The 22,520-nt window shown below is 45.8% G+C and overlaps 1 pseudogene; it reads right to left on the bottom strand.

Moving 5' to 3' along the window:
• Window positions 1–8,887: 8,887 nt before the first annotated feature.
• On the bottom strand, window positions 8,888–15,937 carry LOC146172151 (spastin pseudogene; annotated as a pseudogene).
• Between the last annotated feature and the right edge of the window lie 6,583 nt (window positions 15,938–22,520).

Here is a 22,520-nt window from a genome sequence, read left to right as displayed (position 1 = left end):
CTTGTGAATGAGGATAATGTTTGCATTCTTCCATGCTGCAGATTTTGCTGCACTATAATTATTACACCATGTGTTCCTTAATCCAAGAGGGCGCTGGGTTTTGATTACATGCTCCTCTTTCCGTCTACTAACTCGCATTTTCATTTAAAATGCGGCGGCAGTCCGGTGCACAAACGCATGGTCGGTTAAGTTGAGCGTTTCAAAATATCAAGAAAATGATGGAAGTTAGTGCAGCGGTGGCGTAGCGGTAGAACATCCGCCTCGCATGCAAGAGGACCGGGGTTCAAATCCCGATGCTGCTCAATTCTCCACCGGATGACAAAAAAAAAATCCGCGTGTCGATGGAATTGCATATACAGGTTTGGGGTGCGACCTGATGCCGGTAAACACCTCCGGCAACGCACTCCCTCACCAGAACAGGAGTTGGCCACCCTGGTGCAGTAATTGGCCACAACCTCCTATGATAAGCTCCATAAAACCCCGGCCCTCAGTCACCAGCGGCTGCGGAACAACTGACCACGGCGGCGGTCAGACCTGTGACGCAGCAGGGGGTGCTAAGAAAGCCTGGCTCCGCTGGGCAGGCCGCCATTGGAAACTGACCCTGGCAACGTTTAATGCTAGAGCCCTTGCTAGTGAAGCTAGTTTAGCAGTGCTGTTAGAGGAACTAGACGGCATGAAATGGGATGTCATAGGGCTTAGTGAGGTTAGGAGGCCGAATGAGGCATATACTGTACTGAAGGATGGGCATGTACTGTGTTATCGAGGATTACCAGAGAGGCGACAACTAGGGGTAGGTTTCCTTGTCAATAAGTATATAGCGGGTAATATAGATGATTTCTATAGTAATTATGAGAGGGTTGCAGGCATCGTAATTAGGCTTAATAAGCGGTATAAACTGAAGGTTGTACAGGCCTATGCACCTACATGTAGTTATGATGACCAGGCAGTTGAAAGCTTCTATGAAGATGTAGAATCGGCAATGCGAAAAGTAAAGACGCAGTATACTGTACTAATGGGCGACTTCAATGCCAAGGTAGGGAAAAAACAGGCAGGAGACAAGGCAGTAGGTGACTATGGCATTGGTTCTAGGAACAGCAGGGGGGAGTTACTAGTTGAGTTTGCAGCGCAATAACTTACGAATCATGAATACCTTCTTCAGCAAACGGAAGAACCGGAAATGGACATGGAAAAGTCCTAACGGAGAGACTAAAAATGAAATCGACTTCATAATGTGTTCAACCCCCGCCATTGTGCAGGATGTAGAGGTAATCGGGAAAGTTCGATGTAGTGACCACAGGATGGTGAGGTCCCGAATTAGCCTAAATCTGAAGAAGGAACGCAATAGATTAGTAAGAAAGAAACCCATCAACGAATTAGCGGTGAGGGGGAGGGCAGAAGAGTTCAGGATCTCACTAAAGAATAGGTATTCAGCTCTAACTGAGGATGGCGACATTACCCTAGAGGCAATGAACAATAATTTCAGAGATAGCATTACTGAGTGCGCGGTAGAAATAGGCGGTAGGATAGTTAGAGAGGATACCGATAAGCTGTCTAAGGAGACGAATGATTTGATTAAGAAACGCCAGAGTATGAAAGCTTCCAATCAAAAAGACTATATTGAATTGGCCGAGATATCAAAGCTAATCAATAAGCGCAACGTGGCCGATATAAGGAAGTATAACATGGAGAAAATTGAGCATGCTGTAAAGAACGGGGGAAGCCTTAAAGCGGTAAAGAAGAAACTGGGCATAGGCAAAAACCAGATGTATGCGATAAGGGACAAGGCGGGCAACGTCATCACTAATATGGACAAGATAGTCAAAGTAGGCGAGGAGTTCTATACAGATCTCTACAGTAGCCAAAGCAATCAGGACTGTAATGAGATTGGCGGTAGGGAAAAACAGTCAGATGTTCCACCAGTGACGAAGGACGAGGTCAAGAAAGCACTAGAAACTATGAAAAGGGGGAAATCAGCTGGAGAGGATCAGATAACTACAGATTTGCTGAAGGACGGGGGGATATCGTGCTAGAAAAAACTGGCCACCCTGTATACGCAGTGCCTGGTGTCATCGACGGTACCGGAAGCATGGAAGAATGCAAACATTATCCTCATTCACAAGAAAGCGGACTCTAAGGACCTTAAAAATTACAGACCAATCAGCTTACTGTCTGTTACTATAAGGTATTTACTAAGGTAATCGCTAATAGAATCAGGACAACCTTAGACTGCAATCAAGCAAAGGATCAAGCAGGGTTTTGGAAACGGTAGTCTACTATCGATCATATCCATACCATCAATCAGGTGATGGAAAAATGCTCGGAATATAACCAGCCCTTATACATAGCATTCATTGATTACGAAAAAGCATTTGACTCAGTTGAAACCTCGGCGGTGATGCAGGCATTGCGAAATCAGGGGGTAGACGAGCCGTACGTGAAAGTGCTGGAAGATATATATAGTGGCTGCACAGCAACCATAGTTCTACATAAAGAAAGCAACAAAATTCCCATAAAGAAAGGTGTTAGGCAAGGAGACACAATCTCCCCAGTACTATTTACAGCTTGTTTAGAGGAAGTATTCAGAGACTTGGAATGGGAGCAGTTAGGGATAAGGGTAGATGGAGAATACTTCAGTAATCTGCGATTTGCTGACGACATTGCCTTGCTAAGCAACTCGGGGGATGAACTGCAAATAATGATTGATGACCTAGACAGGAAAAGTAGAAAGGTAGGCTTGAAAATCAATATGCAGAAGACTAAGGTAATGTTCAACAGCCTCGGGAAGGAACAGCAGTTTACATTAGGTAGCGAAATACTGGAAATAGTAGGCGAATATGTCTACTTAGGACAGACAGTAACCGCAGATCCGGACCATGAAAAGGAAATATCAAGAAGAATAAGATTGGGATGGAGCGCATTTGGCAAGCACTCGCAGATTATGACTAGCAGCTTACCGGTATCGCTCAAGAGGAAAGTATACAACAGTTGCACCTTGCCTGCACTCACCTATGGGGCTGAAACGTGGAGGCTAACCAAGAGAGTTCTACTTAAGTTGAGGACAACCCAGAGGGCTATGAACGAAAAATGGTAGGGGTAACATTAAGAGATAGAAAGCGTGCGGAGTGGGTCAGAGAAATAACTCAAGTTACCGACATTCTAGTGGAAATTAAGAAGAAGAAATGGACATGGGCAGGACATGTAGTGCGAAGAGAGGATAACCGATGGTCGCTTAGGGTAACAAACTGGATTCCAAGGGAAGGAAAGCGTAGCAGGGGGAGGCAGAAAGTTAGGTGGGCGGATGAGATTAAGAAGTTTGCTGGGGTCAAGTGGATGCAGCTAGCACAGAACCGGGTTAAGTGGAGAAATATGGGAGAGGCCTTCGCCCTGCAGTGGGTATAATCAGGCTGATGATGATGATGGCAGTTCAGTATACGGCCCCCTCCGAGCTGTCTAGACGGTGACTCACCCTCAGAGACAGCTGGCGATTGCTACGTGGAGGGCCGCACTGGCTAGACAGTTACTCCTCCTCTCCCGCGTTCCCCTCTTCCCACCTCAAACAGCTGCAGCCCCTGCGTCGCGGGCTCGCATTTCATCTCTCCTCCTCGCTGCCACGCTCTATACCGCGTAGGCCGCGAGCTCTTTGTTTTGTGTGTGCTTGCTTCTTTCTCCTCCCCCTTTCAACTCCGTGCGCCTAAGCACTTGTCTCGTTCCTTTCGCGGTGGCAGACATCGGAGATCGGTGCGGCTGGCGAGCGTGCTGCATGTTGTGTATGCTGGTGTGTGTGTGCCAGCGCCTGTTCGTTATTAGCTGTGTGCATGTAACAAAAATGCGACAGCAAACCTACAAGAGCTTCAGTCGGACTGTAGGCACAGAGGAAATTACTGTGTCTCACTGCGGGTGGAAGCTGCCTCCCCAGCCTTGGCAGTGAACCTGATGGTCGATTGAGCTTTTCGAGGCTTCTGCCGTGGGTGGCCCGGCCAAATCTTCACCATTGCGTCGGATCGCACCCTCATCGTGCCGCCTCATCTTCACGCCCGATCATCAAAACCGTGAGCGTGAGACTTCTTGTCGGGAACTAGCACTTGCGAGCCTCAGGATATTGTTCCCTTTATTATTTTGATGGAAAAATTTTCCAATCAGTAAATTGGATGGTAATTGCCAGTATGTGATATTTTTCCGTACATTTCGTTGCTAATTTGTCATTCGCTTCAGCAATTTTAACATATTTCAGTGAGTGGACAGGGCCCTTCGTTGTTCATTATTATTATTATTTGCATTACCTAAGTAGCTTCATGTGCGATTTGGTTTAGGGGCAGAGCTGTCGCTGTCATGACAAATGCCATCGGACATGCTTTTTTCTTTTTTTTTCTCTCTTAATTTTAAAAGCAACCACGAGTTAGGCGCGTTCGCTCATTTTGCACTGCAGTCTCTGCTTAAGGTAACACCAGTACTTCCTGACAGCTTATATGTACTTTGCTAAGGTTTAGGTATTATCAGCAGTCCCAGCAGTGTGTGTTTTATCGCCCTGCAGTTTAGCGGTACCTTTTCCGGGTATCGACAAACCTTTAAATTCCCTTTCAATAGTCTAGTTCGATTATTAGTCGTTTATTTTATTTAGCTTCGCAAGTAAACCAGCTCAAAATAAAAGCATTTACTGGTTAAAGCTCTGTGTGTAAAAGAGTAGAATAAAAATGTAATATCTAATTTAATAGGTTAATGTTTTCACTTTAACTTCTCGTGTAGATATTATTCTGTTCAGATATCCCATTAGTTTGTTATAGTATCGCGCCTAAATGAGTAGAATCTCAATATTTTCTAACGAATGAGCATGCCTTTGACCCTCGGTATACACACGTAATTCAGCCCCGTCTTTGACCGATTCCATATAGGCAGGGAAAAAGAAAACCTGTGGTTTCAAAGCTATTTTCTTGTAATGTTTGAAATAAAAGGGGAAATTCAGGTTTCCATTGGTAAACTTGATTGAGCGTGCGTTTAGCTGGAATACTGGAATTGTCTTGTGTATGGTGTAATAAAGTGTTATGTTGATATGCAGATATATAGATCTATAGTTCAAAACCTACATGCAATGCGGGCTAGATCTTTAAATCAAGAATTAGGTTGATAAGGCATATCTGACCAGATATGCCTTATCTAGTACTCGAAATCAGGAATTGGACAGATCAGGCATATACAACCAGATATGCCTTATCTGGTACTGGAAATCAGGAATTGGGCAGATATGCCTTATATGGCCAAGATCTGCCCTAATATACCATATCTCCCCAATTCCTGATATACCTGATCCGGATTTTTTTTATAAGTCCAGATATGGCATTTCCGTAAGGGGTGGCCCAGTGGGCTGTATTTGTGCCAAAATAGCGTGCCGTCCCTTAACTTGAAATTGTTAAGCTGGCTATTGGACCTCTGGTAACACCATTCAGACGATCAATCAGCTTTCGACATTACCATTCAGCACGTTGGCGGTGAAGGAGATAGCAGTCTATTTCTGGCGCGGGAGCAATGAAGGCGGTGGACAAAGGCTGCATGACTATAGGCTCTGAACAGTGCGGTTCCGAAGCAGCAGTTGAGGAAGGCGAAGACATATGTTGCAACGGCGAAGGATTAGGACAACGAGAGAGAGAGCATCGGCATCCGTGTGCTGCTTACCCGATTTGTAATTAACTGCGAAGTCGTACTCTTGAAGACGGAGAATGCATCGGCCGGAAGACCGGGCAGGTTTTTCAACGAAGTAACCAGTATAGGGCATGATGGTCAGTGATGACCGTACAGATATGGACGAAGATTCTGAATGGCCCAGATGACGTCGAGACATTCTTACTCTGTAACAGTGTAGCTTTGCTCAGCAGGAGTCAGAGTGTTGCTTGCATAGGCAATAACTTTCTCCGTAGAGCTGTCTTGGCATTGCAGAAGAACAGCGACACTGCCATGACTGTTTGCGTCAGTGTGCAAAATAGTCGGAGCATTACCATCAAAACAGCAGATGATGGGATCCAAAGTCGGATCACGCTTTAGAGCTTAAAATGCTGACTCACAAGCAGAACACAAGACGAAGGGCGTATCGATGTGGAGAAGCGCATCTAAAGGGAGGAAATACAGGAAAATTGTGGATCAAACGGCAAAGTAGAATGCCAATCCCAGGCAACTGCGAATATCTTTGACCCGATTCAGACGTCGAAAGCACAGTGCAGCAGCAATTTCCTCAGGATCAGGCCTAATTCCGTTGCTTCTTTTGAGATGGCCAAGAACTTTTATACATTTTGATGCAAAGCAGTATTTCTTCGTGTTCAGCTGAAGGCCAGCGTTAGGAAGTGCTGCCAAAACTTTGTGGAGGTGAGTGAGATCATGAGAAAATGTCGAAGAAGAAATTAAGATGTCGTCCAAGTAACAGAGATACGTTTTCCATTTGAGCCCTCGTAGAGCTCTGCCAATCATGCGATCGAATGTTGCAGGAGCACTGCAGAGCCCGAAGGGTATGAAATTTAATTCGTATAAACCACCCGGTGCGGCAAAGGCGGTCTTCTGTGTGTCATCTTCACGCATGGCAATTTGCAAGTAACCTGATCGTAAGTTACGGCTCGGGAAAAATTGGGCACCTTAAAGACAGTCAAGGGAGTCGTCAGTTTGAGGAAAGGGGTGCACATCCTTGCGAGTATTCTATTGAGAGCACGGTAATGTACAGAGAATCGGAACGAGCCGTTCTTTAATTCTCTTCGCTAACACCACGGGTGATGACCAAGAGCTAGACGAAGGGCTGAGCAATGGCAGGGGACGTGGGGTTCACAAAGGAAGCATGCGTGCCCAGCGAATGCAGTATATAAATGTTATACCGGATATTTTTAATAGAGAGCTGCTTGCCAAGTATGAATTTCTTCCGAATCTACAGCCTACAGTAAAGCACTGCGATTTCCTGTATTGGTCCGCACTTGCAAATCAAGGCATGTCAATAGCTCAGAAACACAAAAAGGGTAAAGTGTTACCTGCTCTGCTGCCTTCTTCCAAGAGGGTAAAGTGCGCTGCACCGAGGCGTCGAAACATAGATAATGAACCTGGCCGACTAGCGCCAACTGGATAAGATTTGTTTTTGGCTTCCAACACTTCGACTGCTCTTTATAAAGCGAAATATTTTCTATCCCCACAGATCAGAAAAGCAGTCGGCGAGGTTTTCACTTTCACGGAATCAAACCACAATTATTCGTCCGCAACAGTACGAAGCCAGCGTGAGCATGTGGAAGGGGAGTGATGCGGGCAATCGTAGCATGCTTGCCAAAATAGGGAGCCCAACTATACACGCCTCAGACCAACGAGTGCATGGGTCGGAGAACGGGCTTGCTTGCTAGTCCGCCGCTTGTGATCTTGGAAGACGTGCTTGAAATCGACTGAAGGTCACAACAGGGCAGAGTGAGTTATATAAATATGTCTAGTGCTTCAGTGGACAATCTTGAATTCAGAACTGCTATATACAGGAAGCTAAAAAAAGATTGAGGAACATGCTCTTTGCCTTGGCGGACGTAATTTAGTGCAACAATTATTTTAGTTACGAATTCAACTATTAAATACTTATTGCCATTATCCTTACCGGGTGATCGAAGAAAACAGAGAATTGGACGCCACGGGCAAGAAAAGGTCATCTATTTTTAAATTAAAAAAAATTTCTTAGGCTCGTAGGTTTGTGGAAATCCGCCGCTTTTTTTCACAAAATGGAAGCCTAAATTACGGATTGAAAGCTATTTATTAAAACTAGAAAGCACGCTCGAGCAATAGATATTCCATCAATCCTCTCCGCAACGCAAGAATGCTTAAGCCAGCTTTATCAGCCGAGATCATATCGGCGGTCGAGAATGGCGCTCCTCTTCTTCCTCAACTGAGTCTGTGTGGAAGCTGTTGCGTAAGAAAAATGAAGAAAACAAGCCACGATGGCGCCCCATAACGCCTCATGCCGCCTTCGTCACTTGAGAGTGTCCAATGAGTGGGCGCACCCGGCAAACCCCAATAACTTCATGGGGAGGATTGTGCGATTATGTATCGCCCTACTCTCTGGCCAGCGGTGGCCAAGAGATCCTTATAAAACTTCTGTGTGTAGTATAGGCTCCAGCTAAACCTTTTGAATTTACTCGAATACTCACTATGACCTCTATGAGTTTCTTGCATAATAATATTACCTCCATTATCAATTGCCGTTTCAGGAGTCAGTTAAGCGCACGAGACGCTCAAAAAGTTCAGGGAAAACAGTACATGTGCTGCTGATTCAGCAGTGAATACAGCGCCTAATTCAAACTACTTCACTATGCCACTCCACGAATATTCCTGCTCTCTATCTCTCAAAAAAAAAACAACCACCATGGAATTAGCAATGACGCTAGTTTTCCTTTCGTGGCACCGTAGATCAGGTAGTTTTAATATGCCGCAGTGGTGTGTGTAACATATCATCAGCGGACGCTGCGTCCACACCTAGATTCCTGCTCGTCTAATGTGCTCAATTTTTGTTCCTGTGGAAAGAAGTGCCGGATTTCGACACCTGATAGAGTTTTCAGAAATTATTTTTATTCTATTTTAAAAACTCGGATACCATAGTCTTACCATTGGTTTCAAATTTCACATTGACACGAGCCACCCAAATAGGTCAATTAGAAAGATAGTTCGAAAGCATTAGTTCAATAGCTACGAAAAAACAAGAATTTTAAATTACGTGTGCTGTGGCTGAAAGTTTCTTTCTTAATATGTTTTTCTATTTTGATCTTTCTATTTTTTAGGACTTACTCAAATGTTCACTCAAACAACCGTATGTACTCTTAAGCATATAACGAGTGAAAATGTGAGCGCGTATGTTCTAGATGCAAAAGGCTCTACGAATTTGTTCGAGCCCCACTTAAATGCTCATAAAGCTTTTCAATAGCTTCTCCAGGAGAACCAGCCGGCTGTTTTCATCTGGCAGCGTCACATGCACTGGCTTTGTGCAGCGCCTCAATTCCGCGTCGTCCAGCCCCTGAAGTCTGTAAGTACGCCCATTACAAACACTCGCTTTTCACTGCCAGTGTGAACCCATCAAATTCCACCGTGTTCACTCGTGCTTGTTGTCTATCCTTTGACTCAGCAGAGATTCACTCTAATAAATAATGATGATGCTTGGATGAAGCTCCCGCGCAACAGCAGAGAGTGCTGGCACCAACTTCTCACACTTGCCAAGGTAATTTGATGTTGCAGCACTGATTTTCAGCAACACTGAGTTGGAGTCCTGGGCAACTGTCTGGGCCTGCATAGTCTTCCCATTGCCAGGGGGACCAAATAGCATGCGGGCCTTTGGGTGGTGCTCGCAGGCAAGTGAAGAGCTCTGGCCGGTCTGTGTGCAGGATAATCCTCTCACTGAGAGACTGCTCGGCAACCTCCTGACCGGCAATGTCACTGCAGAGCACTGTGGCCCATCCGTCCCCGATCTCGTCCAGGATCATGTGGGCCAGCCTTGAATCATGCCTCCTTGAGTCTGGACATCGTGCTATTTGGAGTGTGGCCGCCGTGGAATGACCCGCCGCGTGCACTGGGTCACGTTAGTGGCATTGTCTGTGCTGGCTTCCGGCCCTTTTGATGGTACTGAGCATTTGGCTGTTTCGCCTCCAAGCACCCAATGGTTGCCGTTGGTGTTTTTACTGGGGCAGCATCGTTACCTACCGGTCGGCTGCCGACCCGCGATGTGGACTTGGCCGTTGTCCGAGGAAAGGGTAGTTCATTGCGTGGCAAGGTTTGAGCCAAAGCTCGGACGCCGTGCGTAATCATGCTACCTCGTGAACACGCAGGCGTCTGGCTTTTGATAGCCACACGAGAGCATGTCTGTGGTGTTAGCATGGGCAACTTGCAGCGCCTGTACCTGTCATGTGGCTGGTCATTGTTGGAAACGCCTCCATTTTCCGTCATATTCAGTCAAGACGGGACATCCTGGCTGGTGAAGGCGGTGTTATGGCCAAGGGCCGTGCTCTGCCACACTCAACGTCTCTGGCCATCCTGGGGCCGAGCAACACTCGTATGCCCCTGCAGGTCGTCGCCTAGGTGCTCAAACTGCACCATGCTTTCTAGGAAGTCTAGCCTGTCCCTGACCATCTGTACGTTCCTCCTCATCTTGTCTCTGAGCCTTTGTGGGCACTCCCAGGTGAGACTTTTTCATTGAGAAAAGTAGGAATGCCCTTCTGGAGTTCAGTCTTCTTGCGGTAGAAGTCAGTCACCAGTTCCTTTAAATCATCATTCTTCTTGTATTTAAGTGCCTTGGAGGGGACGTGGAATGCCTTTTCGTGGTGCTGCTTCTGCCCAATGACCAGGTGGGCATCGGAATCCCCACTGGCAGCCGCCATCACCTCAGTGCCGTCCGCTGCCATAAGATGGCTCTCGATCTGGACGGCGACACGGCTGCCGCGGCGTACACAACCGAGCACCACCCGCACCTTGCTGCATACCCATCGCAAAAGCCAGCAAACTGCAAGCACCGGGTAGAATTTCTAAATAACGCTCAGTGCGCCCCGGTGACAGGGGGCTCCCGTAGCATCCGGCGTGTTATTTTATTTATTTATTTTTATTTATTTATTTATACAATACTGCAGGCCATAAAAGGCCCTGGCAGGAACGGGGCACAATCGAGCATCGTTATACACACCTATGTACAGTACATTTTTCCGTGGAAAGAAGAGAGCAGAAGGAAAGAACAAGAACACATTTTGATATATTACAAAAAATAGACGTTATTGCTTCAAAAATTGTTGAATTGCGGAGAGGACATTTGGACCTTCAAACACATGCGAAGGCAATCCATTCCACTCGGTTAAAGTCCTTGGGAAAAATGAATATTTGAATTGGTTTGTGCGGGCAAATACAGGAGTTAGTTTATGAGGATGATGACGCCTCGTAACTCTGGACGATGAGGGTTGAAAATACAACGAAGGATTCATACGGAGCGTGCGATAATAGATGTTGAAGAGCAATTTTATTCTTGCTAGCCTTCTCCGAGATGCTAATGATTCGATTTCATTTAATCTTATCAACTGTGATGGTGAATCATGTCTGCGGAAGCGGTTATATATGAAGCGTACTGCTGATCTTTGTACTTGCTCTAACTTATTAATATCCTGCTTTGTATAAGGATCCCAGACTTCGCAGGCATATTCTAGCTTGGAACGGACTAAACAATTGTATGCTAGACGCTTTACATCGGAGGTGCAGTGCTTGAGCCTATGTCTCAGTTGGCCTAGTTTGCGACGGGCAGATGAACAGATGTTCTGGATATGGGGGGACCAGTTCAAGTGATTGTTAATTGTAACTCCTAAATATTTGAAGCTGTCGGTTTCAGTTATAAGGGTGTCTTTGATAGTGTATCGGTAAGAATGGTACGATTTTTTGTTCGTGATGCGCATGAACACGGTTTTATTGACGTTAAGTTTCATATCCCACTTTTCACACCAGTCAGAAACAGCGTTAATGCTTTTATTTAAAACCACTTGATCACTTGTATTATTAATAGCCCTGAAGAGCAGGCAGTCGTCCGCAAATAAACGAATATTCACACTTTCATGGATAGAGGCAGTCAAGTCATTCACATAAATTAAAAAAAGAAGAGGACCTATCACGCTTCCTTGCGGAACACCGGAGGTTACGGAAAGGCAGTCTGAATAATGGCCTTCAAAATCGACAAACTGCTGGCGCATGTCTAGATATGATGAAATCCAATTAAGCACAGTTTGAGGTATACCCAGCTCGTCAAGTTTATATAATAGACCGGAATGCGTAACCATGTCGAATGCTTTACTAAAATCGAGAAATATTACATCAATTTGGCCAGCATTATCGAGTACCGAAGAAAAGGAATGTATTGTGGAAACCAGTTGAGTAGTTGTCGACAACCCTTTGCGAAAACCATGCTGAAATGGGGAGAGAACGTTGTTCTTATCTAGGAAGTCAGATATGTAGTTCGAAATAATATGTTCCATAAGTTTGCATGCAGTGCTGGTGAGAGATATCGGGCGGTAGTTAGTTAACTGATCGCGGTTGCCTTTCTTGAAAACAGGCACAACACGGGCAAGCCTCCAGTCAGATGGAACATCGCCAGTAGAAAGTGATGAACGAAATATAATAACAAGAAAGTGTGCTAGTGATTCAGCGTAACGTCGCAGGAATACGTTTGGGATGCCATCAGGGCCACAAGACGATTTTGGCTTCAAATTGAGAAGCATTGAAAAAATTCCTTCATATGTTATGAATTCCGGGCTAACGCTGGTCATGTTATTGTAAGAACTAGGGTGGGGACGGGGATTCGAAAAAACTGACTGAAAGAAATGATTGAACTCCTTGGCTATTTGTGACCTGTCGCGAACAACGTTTTCGCCGACCTTGACACGATCGACGGTTCTGCGTCCTTCATGATTAAGGTGGCGCCAAAATTTGGCAGGGTTACTTTTGATGAATTCAGCTAATGTATTGGAATAAAAATATTGTTTGCTGACACGAAGTTTTTCTGCCAATGCACGCCTTAGGTTTTGAAGTACACAATTACTAGCCTTGCGTTTTCTAAGCCGTTTGACTTTGCGAATTAAATGAATTATTTCGCGGGTAATCCACGGAGTTTTTCGGCGAACAGTTTTAGTTTTACTTGGGATGAAGTTATCTATGCAAAAATGGCAATGGGACTTAAATTTGTTCCATAGGTCATTCACATCGCCCTCAGAAAAGTTATCTAGGGCCATTTCGAGGTAATCAAGAACAGATTCATCGTTAGCCCTGGTAAAATCCCTAACGGTCTTCCTGCACCGAACTGGTGGGCAATTAGCTATACGCATGTTGCATGTAAACAATACTAACTTGTGATCGGAGATGCCATCTGCTACTTCAACACTAACATCACTAAGTGATCGGCTGTGGAAAATCAGATCTAATACTGAGGATGATGTGCCCTGTACTCTCGTTGGAATATTAACAGCTTGTGTGAGATCACAAGCCAACATAATGTCCGAGACAACGCTTTCATGAGGTGAGTTCGATGAAAGGTTGGGCCAAGGGAATTCAGGTAAGTTAAGGTCTCCGGCAATTATTATACACTTTCTGCTGCAGTAGGTGCTGTCGTCGGCGGTGTCGTTCGCGAAGTTGTTCTGCGGCACGGCGCCGCAAGTAGCCCTCTGTACGTCGTCATAACAAGCCACTTACGACAGGTAATAGCCCCAGATCCAGTCCATGAGAGGGAAATAACAAGGAGAACAAGATTACGATGGAGCGCATTTGGCAAGCACTCGCTGATTATAACTAGCAGCTTACCGGTATCGCTCAAGAGGAAAGTATACAACAGTTGCATCTTACTTATACTCACCTGTGGGGCTGAAATGGGGAGGCTAATGTTCTACTTAAGTTGAGGACTATGGAACAAAAAATGGTAGGGGTAACATTAAGAGATAGGAGGCGTGTAGACTTTTGTAAGAGAAATAACTGAAGTTACTGACATTCTAGTGGAAATCAAGAAGAATAAATTGGTATGGGCAGGACATGTAGTGCGAAGAGAGGATAACAGATGGTCGCTTAGGGTAACAAATTAGGTTCCAAGGGAATGAAAGCATTGCAGGAAGCAGCAGAAAGTTTGAGGTGCGGATGAGGTTAAGAAGTTCGCAGGGGTCAAGCTGATGCAGCTAACACAGGACCAGGTTAATTGGAGGAATATGGGAGAAGCCTTCGCCCTGCAGTAGGTATAGTCAGGTTGATGATGTTGATAACAAACCATTAGTCAGCTATGTATATATATGTGTGTGTGTGTGTGTGTGTGTGTGTGTGCGTGCGTGTGTGTGTGTGTGTGTGTGTGTGTGTGTGTGTGTGTGTGTGTGTGTGTGTGTGTGTGTGTGTGTGTGTGTGTGTGTGTGTGCGTGTCCGTGTGTGTGTGTGTGTGTAAGATGAGGTAGGAGCGCCCACACGAAAACAATGGTTTATTTCAGACGTTTCGGTCGGGACCCGGCCTTCGGCAAGGAAGGACGAAGGCCGGGTGCCGGCCGAAACGTCGGAAATAAACTATTGTTTTTGTTCGTGCGCCTCTACCTCATCTTATACATATTTCAGGATCCGAGAAGACTATACATACATACATACATACATATATATACATATATATATATATATATATATATATATATATATATATATATATATATATATATATATATATATATATATATATATATATATATATATATATATATATATAATCTATATGCAATAAACTTTTCTTGATTGTAGTAGCCCTTGTTCTGCCCTGCCTTTCCATCTTATCGTTTATGGCCGTATGCCTTCTGGTCATTTTTGAATTCTTATAACATCAACGTATTTTACTAGTCGAAAAAGTATATAACCCTCGGAGAAATCGAATATCCGAGCTCCATTGAATGAATGGCGAAATATTTTCCCGGCAAATCCTCTCGCCATTTCACGGGCTATACATATTTCTTATGCGAGCATTTTCGGTTGGTTGGTAGGCTGGTTATAAGGTTTAGCATCCTAAAAAACTAGTACTTTTCGCACCGGTAGTTAACTAATCTTGGGTTTGGGTGGCGCAGACGACGCACCAGACACGTGCTATAAAATGGCTCTTGGTCGGCATGAAGTAGAAGGATGAAAGGATGCTTCTATGACTGTATGGCTGAAATGCTGTTTGTACATTGCGATGCTTTCGCTGCAGCATGAAAGATTCGCACACAGCAAGAAAAGGAACGCTAGATTATTTACTACGCTATCTGTGGTCGTGAAGGGCGATGCGATTCGCGTGGGTACGGTGAAGATTACCGAAATATGTGTTACGAAGTTCTAGGTGTCTGTGCGTTGCATGCGTCTCACGTGTTTCTGAGTAGAATTGTACTATAGCCGCAACTTATCTCACGGAACCTAATACGAGTGGCCCGTACAGTTCATTAGGTGCTGCAAGGTATGCGAGGAGTATTGCGTGTAATTGATGTATTGAATGTCGCTTACGCGATAACCCTACATAACTGTGTGGAACCTGTACACATATCTATTGAAACAAGGAACCAGCTTAGATATTGTTGTGGTACGACGAGCTGTGGATAATATCACGTATCTGTTTCTCAACGTGGAATCGTTAAAAACTTCGTTCCCCAAAAAATTCGGCGTTCGCGGTATCAGCGTCATCGTCAGCGCTGTGAGAAACAAACCACGGGTATGACTTTGGCAGCTGCTGGAGGCGAATACTGATAAGCCTTAGGCTTCAACGACATCACGAGACCGCTTGGCATTGCCGATGTTGTAGGATCGGCTAACGCTGGCTTGCTAATTCTGATAGCAGGGTGAAGGGAATCAGGATCCTTGTATTTTGAGCCTGACATCCCACTCCTTGGCCAAGCAGGTAGCTTCGAATACGCCTTTGTTAAGCGGGGCTTCACGACTATGTCGGGCGGCCTTTCTCATAACATCGCACCTGACGAAAGTGCGTTAAATGCTATTTATGAGGTAACAGAAATAACAAATGAAGTGATGGGTGATTAAACGAGTAGCAAACTGCATGATCGCGAATCGGCACTTCGATTCGCCGACGGAAGCTGTTAGCGCTGTCACGTGATGCCATTTATTGCGAAGCTTAAATGTCCCCTTCCACGTCTCGTTTTGTTCTCCTCGTCTCTCCCTCTCAACAGGAAATAACCTGCTAAGGTCTAAGTGTTGTAGCGTTCGGCGTTGAGCAGCTCTACTTAGAAAGCGCGAATTCTACTGCTCCTGCGGTTGCCTGTCTTGTCCAAATATAAACAGGGAGTTTAACTACAGTAGCTAGTCTTAATTCTAATCTTACTGGCTCTGCTGGCAGTACTCGACGCTTGTCTTGCGCCTCGAGTGTGCGCGCTGGCGCTGACACTGGAGGGTCCCCGCGGGCATCAACAGTAGCCGGCTGCGGCGACTCGGCCATTTAGTTGATATTGACCGCATTGCGCTATGCACGTCAGATAAATACAGGTCTCCTGGGCCTAGACATAATGCTCCATGTTCCCCGGAATGCTTCCAGGTCGGACTCAGCAGAGATGGTTGTGGGGCCGTTGGGAAGTGTTGGGTACCTCGTCAAATATGGCCAAGTTGCTGGACCCGGAGAGGCGGTCCGTATGCCTCGCATAGTTGTCCATTATGGGCAGAAAAGTTCGGAGTTAGGTGCCGTGTTAGATTCGGAAACTGGTCCTCTCGAAAGGTCAGCCTGCTAATACACGCGTAACTGCCGCCGCAGCTCATACGGAAGCCACGTCTCGAATGCCAGCGCGTGGCACTCTTGTTCTTCTACCTTGATAAATGGCACGTACCCACGAAGGGGGATTGGATAGGGTTCAGTGTGGGCTGCCCAATGTCCTACATCTACTGAATAATTGTATTTTAGTATTTATCAACTAAACAAAAGACCTAAGATTTAAGATCTCAAAATTAAATGAATGAAAACAAAAATACGGAGCGAAAATCTGGAAGTTTGTAAATTTGGAATACAATTAGCAAGGGAATCTGTCCGTAGCTGTGATGTAGTTATGTGAATACTGACAAATTTAAGGCAACGCAAATCCTTCCGCACTGGACCCAAAAGAAAGTAGAAGCGGGGCCGACAACGTAAATCCCCGATTGTGGTATTGGATTTTTTCAATGTACCCTTCTCTGATGCGAAAACCTTCGGAAAGCGATAAGAAAATTTTAAATATTTTCAATCTCACCGCAAGCCTCACAAAGGTTTGTGGGACTGAGCCCGCATCTACATTAGTAAAGATTTAGGCGGGGAATCCTGCATCACAAGCGAGTCAGCGTTACCCCATACTGCCGTGATTTACATGAACGAACTTTTCATGAGTATATGTGATGTTGGTATTCGGCTGTAGGTAGCAAAGGATCATTGCGTGAAGCGGCTAGGTATTGATATCGCTGGAAACGGGGCATTCCAAAAATGGTGATATTAGGGATGGTACATGGAACAGGCGCGTCAAGAGCTGATTTAGCCAAGAAGCGTGCCGCTTCGTTGTGAAAAATGCCGCAGTGACCATGCCCCCAACTGAAGCACGTTTCTTTCACCCATCCTTGTAAAAAATACTTTAGTGAGCTGTTCAAAACAGCATGTCGTGCTGACTCCAGTGACAATAAAACAGAGTCTGATAGAAAAATTATTTTTCACTGATTGTAGGGAACTTTTAATAGTGCAAGCCCGATTGCTATACACTCTGCTAAAAAGATCGATGTGTAATCTAGGATGCGCACCGAAAAACTCCAGGAAAGAGAGAGAAAATTCTAATCCCTTCTTTCTGCGCCGTCACAGACGCATCAGTGGCGATTACAGTGTGATCGGAGAACTTTTCAAGGTGATCAGATAGGAGACTTGAAGGTAAGTGCTTCACGTTATATGAAAATATAGAATTAAAATTGATATACACAGGTGACGTTAAGCAACCAATAGTACCTATAGAACCGAGGTCCACACCTATGTGTGCTAAAATGCTCTGAGCGAAAATAATCGGCGGCATGCCACCTTTGCCACAGGTGAGTGAGAAAGAGGGCCGGGTTTGACACGAAAATAGGTATAGCTCCACCGGGAGTAGCCTAAATGACCGCAAGAAGGATCTGGCAGTTAGAAAGCGGAAACAGGAGCTAAGGTCCAGAATGCGGGCATCCAAGTACAAAAAGTGTCGAGACTGTCATTGAAAGACGTAAGCAGAGTCTCAGTGCATGTCCCTCTAAAAGCAGCAAAGGATGCAGCTTGTATTTTGGACAACCAGAAAAAAGAATGAAGCCAAATTCCAGAATCGGTTCACATAGGCTTTCTACAGAAGTAGAAGAGTATCTCGACGCATTGCAAATTTCCTGATACGTATCCGTATGAGCCTAACAAGTGCACGTTCACCTTTGAGAACATTAAACCTAATGTGAGAACTCCAATTCATATTAGCATCATATGTAATGCCGAAATACCGCACAGATATTCTACTTGAGTTATGATGAGTGGTAGGTTAAGAAAACATATAAGGAGGTTTGGTTATAAAAAGTAGCATGCTACATTTGCACATATTTAAAACCAACATAGTTTTGTCCAACCAGACCTAAAGTGCATTTAGGTAAGCCTGTAGTGAACGATACAGGGCATGAATATCTTTTGCAGAGGCGAAGAATGCTTTGTCATCTACATATACATATACAGTGACATCAGGATGGACCGGAATATTGAACATTGATATATTAAATGGGTGTGGCGAGAGCACACAGCCCTGGGGCGCCCATCTTGTCTGTGCGTAGGCATCTGAGATAAATGAGCCATCAATGCCGAAAAATTATCGTCCTTTCAAAAATTCACCGATCCACGCATAAATTTTAAACGCGGGACGTATTAATAATAACTTGTTTAGTGGAATGGGATGTTCAATGCTTTCATAGGCTTTGGCAATATCGAGCATCGCTAACACTGATACCTCATTGTTGCATATAGCACGGCTAATTCTACTTTTTAATTGCATATGTGCATAGCATATTGAGAATCCATGGCGGAAGCCAATCTGGAGAGAGCTTAAAGGATTGACCTCTGAAATATGCTTTGAGAGGCGGCCATGCATGATTCTTTCTATTAATTTTGCCAGATTTGAAGTCATAGCGTTAAGCCGAATGTTTTCAACATGGAATCTCTACCCAGGGTCTTTCGACAGCAATATAATGTTGGCCACTTTCCAGACGTGCGGTAGCCATGTAGATTCTAATGATGTGTTGACCAGATCCAGGAGATCCCGAATTAACTCGTGTGCTAAAACTTTGAGCATACCTACCGTAACACCGTTCCACCGTGCAGCCAGGATTGCATGGAAGAAGTCACAGATAGGAGTTCCGACCTTTCAACCTCAACACAATCGGAGCAGGAAATGGGGCGTGCAAAGGAAATCTGCACTGCTCCTGGAAACATAATTCTAGCCTTTGTGCAATTTGTTCCAACACAGCTGTTGCCTCCTGTGGAGTCAACACTACTGAACTTAATAACTGAGAAACGTGTGAGTTCCTTTTCGTTCCATGAAACGATACAAAGCCTTCCTGCGTTTTCGGTCGGACAGAAAAATATTTTAATTTTAGCTTTACTCGTCCTTTACAAGAGCTATGGCTCTTTTAAATGACGCCGAACAAAATTGTAGGTTATCCAATATACTGGGCTCTGGTTTTAAGAAAGGCTTCATCATGTTGGTTTCCTGTGGCGGAAGGCTGTCTCACACGCATCATTCTACCATGGGGATGGAAACTTATTGCTTACAGCAGACCGCACAGTGAACTAGGAATTTTCAGTCGCATTCACAACTGAAGAAAATACCCGCTGTGCTCTGTCGGTCCTACAAGAACAAAGGTTAGATGCGAGGGAGGAGCGTGGCGATGGTGCATAAGTGGCGTTGTTTATTAGTTTACAGGCAAACGCGAGGGTAACTAGCTGAACCACAGTCTACTGCTTCCCAGTTCAAACCTTTCCTCAGCCTTGACTTCGCGAGTAAAATCTATGCTTGCCCCAGTGATAAGTTGTATCGTGGCGCGGTGAGATGCGGGCGGCCTGCTAGGCTTTACCCCATACTACGTATACGCCTTTTGTCGAGAGTTTAGAACCAAGTGGGCTTGCTTCTAAGCCATGTAGGGGGGGGGGGGGAGACTAGTGTCGCATATGTGGGGCCTCTAGAGTAGGCGCGCAGGTCATGTAAGGAAAGCTGCCCTGTGTTCGCAGGTCGCCTCCGTTTATTGATGTTGCCGCGGCTGGTCAGCCGGCGGATCAGACTGATCACGTACGTAGTGCTGCTGCCTGGCACGGTTGCTGGGGCCGTTCTTTAGTGAACAAACGTTCGAGCTAGGGCTTGCGGCTATAACTTCGTATTCGCCGTCGACGAAGATAGCGTTGGTGCCGGCGGTAGCGCCGTTACATTTCTACCCAAAGGAGGAGGCAAGAAGAACACTTTTCTTGCTTTCAGAAGATGCACAAAGCGGGGAAGCATTACAATGCATGCGATGCACACAAAAGGAAGTAACTCGGCTCAAAACTTTTGACAAAGGCTGCGCATAATTTCGTTTCTTTACCTGTGCTAGTGACATTTTCGCTCTATCGGCAAACCTCTTGAGTGAAATCGTGAGCTGTAGAATCTTCTTTCTTTTTCTACTCAACGTGTGCCGAGTTAATCAAGGCTATTATGTCATGGAAGAGAAGCAGAAGAGAACGAAGAGCTAGTCCGAGAACATAGCTACCGCCTTCGCTCGAGCAGCGTAGTCAGAAGCCCTTCTAAGACGTCCCACCAGCCGGCACCTGCGGCTAGGACTGCTAGAGCCGCACCAGGGCGCTCATCATGAACGTTGCCAGTATCATGTCCATACATTTCGTGGTCGAGTTCATCCTCGGCCACCTGGATACAAAGGACCTGTTCACGTGTGCTGAAGTGAACCGGGTGTGGAAGTCGGTGGCCCTGTCGCTGCTGCGCAGGAAACTGATCTCCGTCTCCGTCACCTGCGCGCCGGTGAGGCACTCGTTACTTCCCTTTTGGGAAAGCGCTACTTCTTGAGGTCTGACCGGTTCACCGTTCCCTGCGTCGCCAAAGCCTGTCAACCGCCAACTTGGGCTTCGCCATTGAGACGGGGGGGGGGGGGGGGGGTCAGATAGGCCGGAACCCAGCCTTTCAGTACCCTTAGTTCTAGAGCTAAAGAAGCGATGACAGGGTCGTTCGGTGTATTGCCGTTTTATACTTCTGGGAATAATATACAAGTCTGTGATTCTACTTGCAAAGATTAATTAGTGCCTAGCGCGCGTAGAATATACAAAAATCGCGATAGAAATCGGCATCTGGAAACTCTTACCCCCGATAGCGACCTCCGTATTGAAATGCTCGTGTGAAGTCACTGAAGAATAGGCGGTGGAGCGTGGTCTGCAACCCAGGCTGCAATATCATAAGACACGTCTCATTTTCTTTTGTGGACCACTGACACAGGGTTCGTTCCTCGTGCAGAAGTGCTTTAAGATGTTACCGCACAAAAGCGATATACAGTACGGTATGCTTTTTTCAACATAAGGCACGCTCACATTCAGTGGGCTGCGCAATAGCTTTCTTAGCTTGTCGACACATTGATTTTCCGCATTACACCGTTGACGACGCCAGAACGACCAACTGTCGCCTATCGCCGTAGTGTGAGGTTTTCGGCCTCGCGAAGCTGACGGAACTGATAAGCGGACGATTGTCCGATCTGTTTTGGTTTTCGTCAGATGAAGGCCGAGAGAGAACTTGACACCCGATGAGTTAAAGGCCTGAACAGCTGCGATAGACTGTAGCTTAATCGTGTTAGAAAAAGGGAAACAAGCAGTTACACTTTATATGTTCGCCCTTCTCATCAGCAATTACCTTGGTCAGAAAGTTCAGTCGGCGCCGAACTGTTGGCCCGCTCCTCGACGAGTATAGGACTAGCACGAGTACGCGGGGTTTCGGTCTACAGTTTCGGCGATTACGGAACGCGCATTCACATGTTTCAGTTGTTGCATGTCCCCACAGACTGTACCTCTGGCAATAGTCACTCCAAATCTATGACTGTTATATTGCAAAGCGCGTGCACATTTAGCGGGAAGCGTCAATGCGGCCTAGGGACTGTTCAATTCTAAATGCTGAATTAAATCTTATGCCAATACTGCCGTAAATGAGAAATGTCAACGGGCCTTTAGTGTGCTTGGATGGCGAAGTCTAGGGGAGAGTTCATCGAGTATACTGCAATCGATCGACTGTGGCCAGTTTCTGGATGTTTGCAAATGGTTACCCCACTTATGAGTTTGATGGAAGGATCACTTTCTTCACTAAACCGCGTCCTGAGCTTCAGGGCTGTATTGCGCAAGATGCGTTAGGGTGAGCGAATATTCGACTTGTTGACCATGACGAATTGTCGCGAGCTGCTGGAACCGCGTTACGTCTGCGGCAGAGTGCCACTTGCCCTGTGCTGATACGAGTGCTGCTGTCGTGTATGCGCAGGACCCGGATGAACTTCACGCTTTGCCACCGGTGCCTAGCATGCACTCCTGCGTGGATATATTCTTCACCAAGTTCGCAAGGTGTCGCAACATTGCCCGGATGGCCGGGATGCTACCATCACTTGTGTTCATCTCGTGCCACGCAGACCTAAACGAGGACAAGAGAGGTACGCCTAAGGCCACTGTGTATAAAGGCGGCCATGATGCGAACGGTATACGTATATTCCTGATCATATAGAGAGTGATTAGTTAGCAATCCATTCAGAAGCTCACTTAGTGACATGCGCACTTTGGATACGGTCGCTAGTCTGACCGAGCAGGGGTCTCAGACCCGCTGAGTCATATAGAGGTAATAAAAAAATCGGGTAAATAAGTCATTGACCACAACACGGGTCTAACATAACCATCTTGCGTTGGAGGTACGAAATCAGGTCCTGCTGCACATCGCTGCAGGGCATGCCGACCAGTCATCCGGCATACGGCATACGAACCAGGCATACGGACACACCGCGAAAAGACGCAG

Source organism: Amblyomma maculatum, unplaced genomic scaffold, assembly GCF_055883805.1.
Source record: "Amblyomma maculatum isolate TAMU_Amacu unplaced genomic scaffold, ASM5588380v1 scaffold_13, whole genome shotgun sequence".
In the NCBI taxonomy this organism is placed as follows: domain Eukaryota; kingdom Metazoa; phylum Arthropoda; class Arachnida; order Ixodida; family Ixodidae; genus Amblyomma; species Amblyomma maculatum.
Note: the sequence above shows the minus strand (reverse complement) of the source record. Positions and strands in the feature narration are given on the sequence as shown.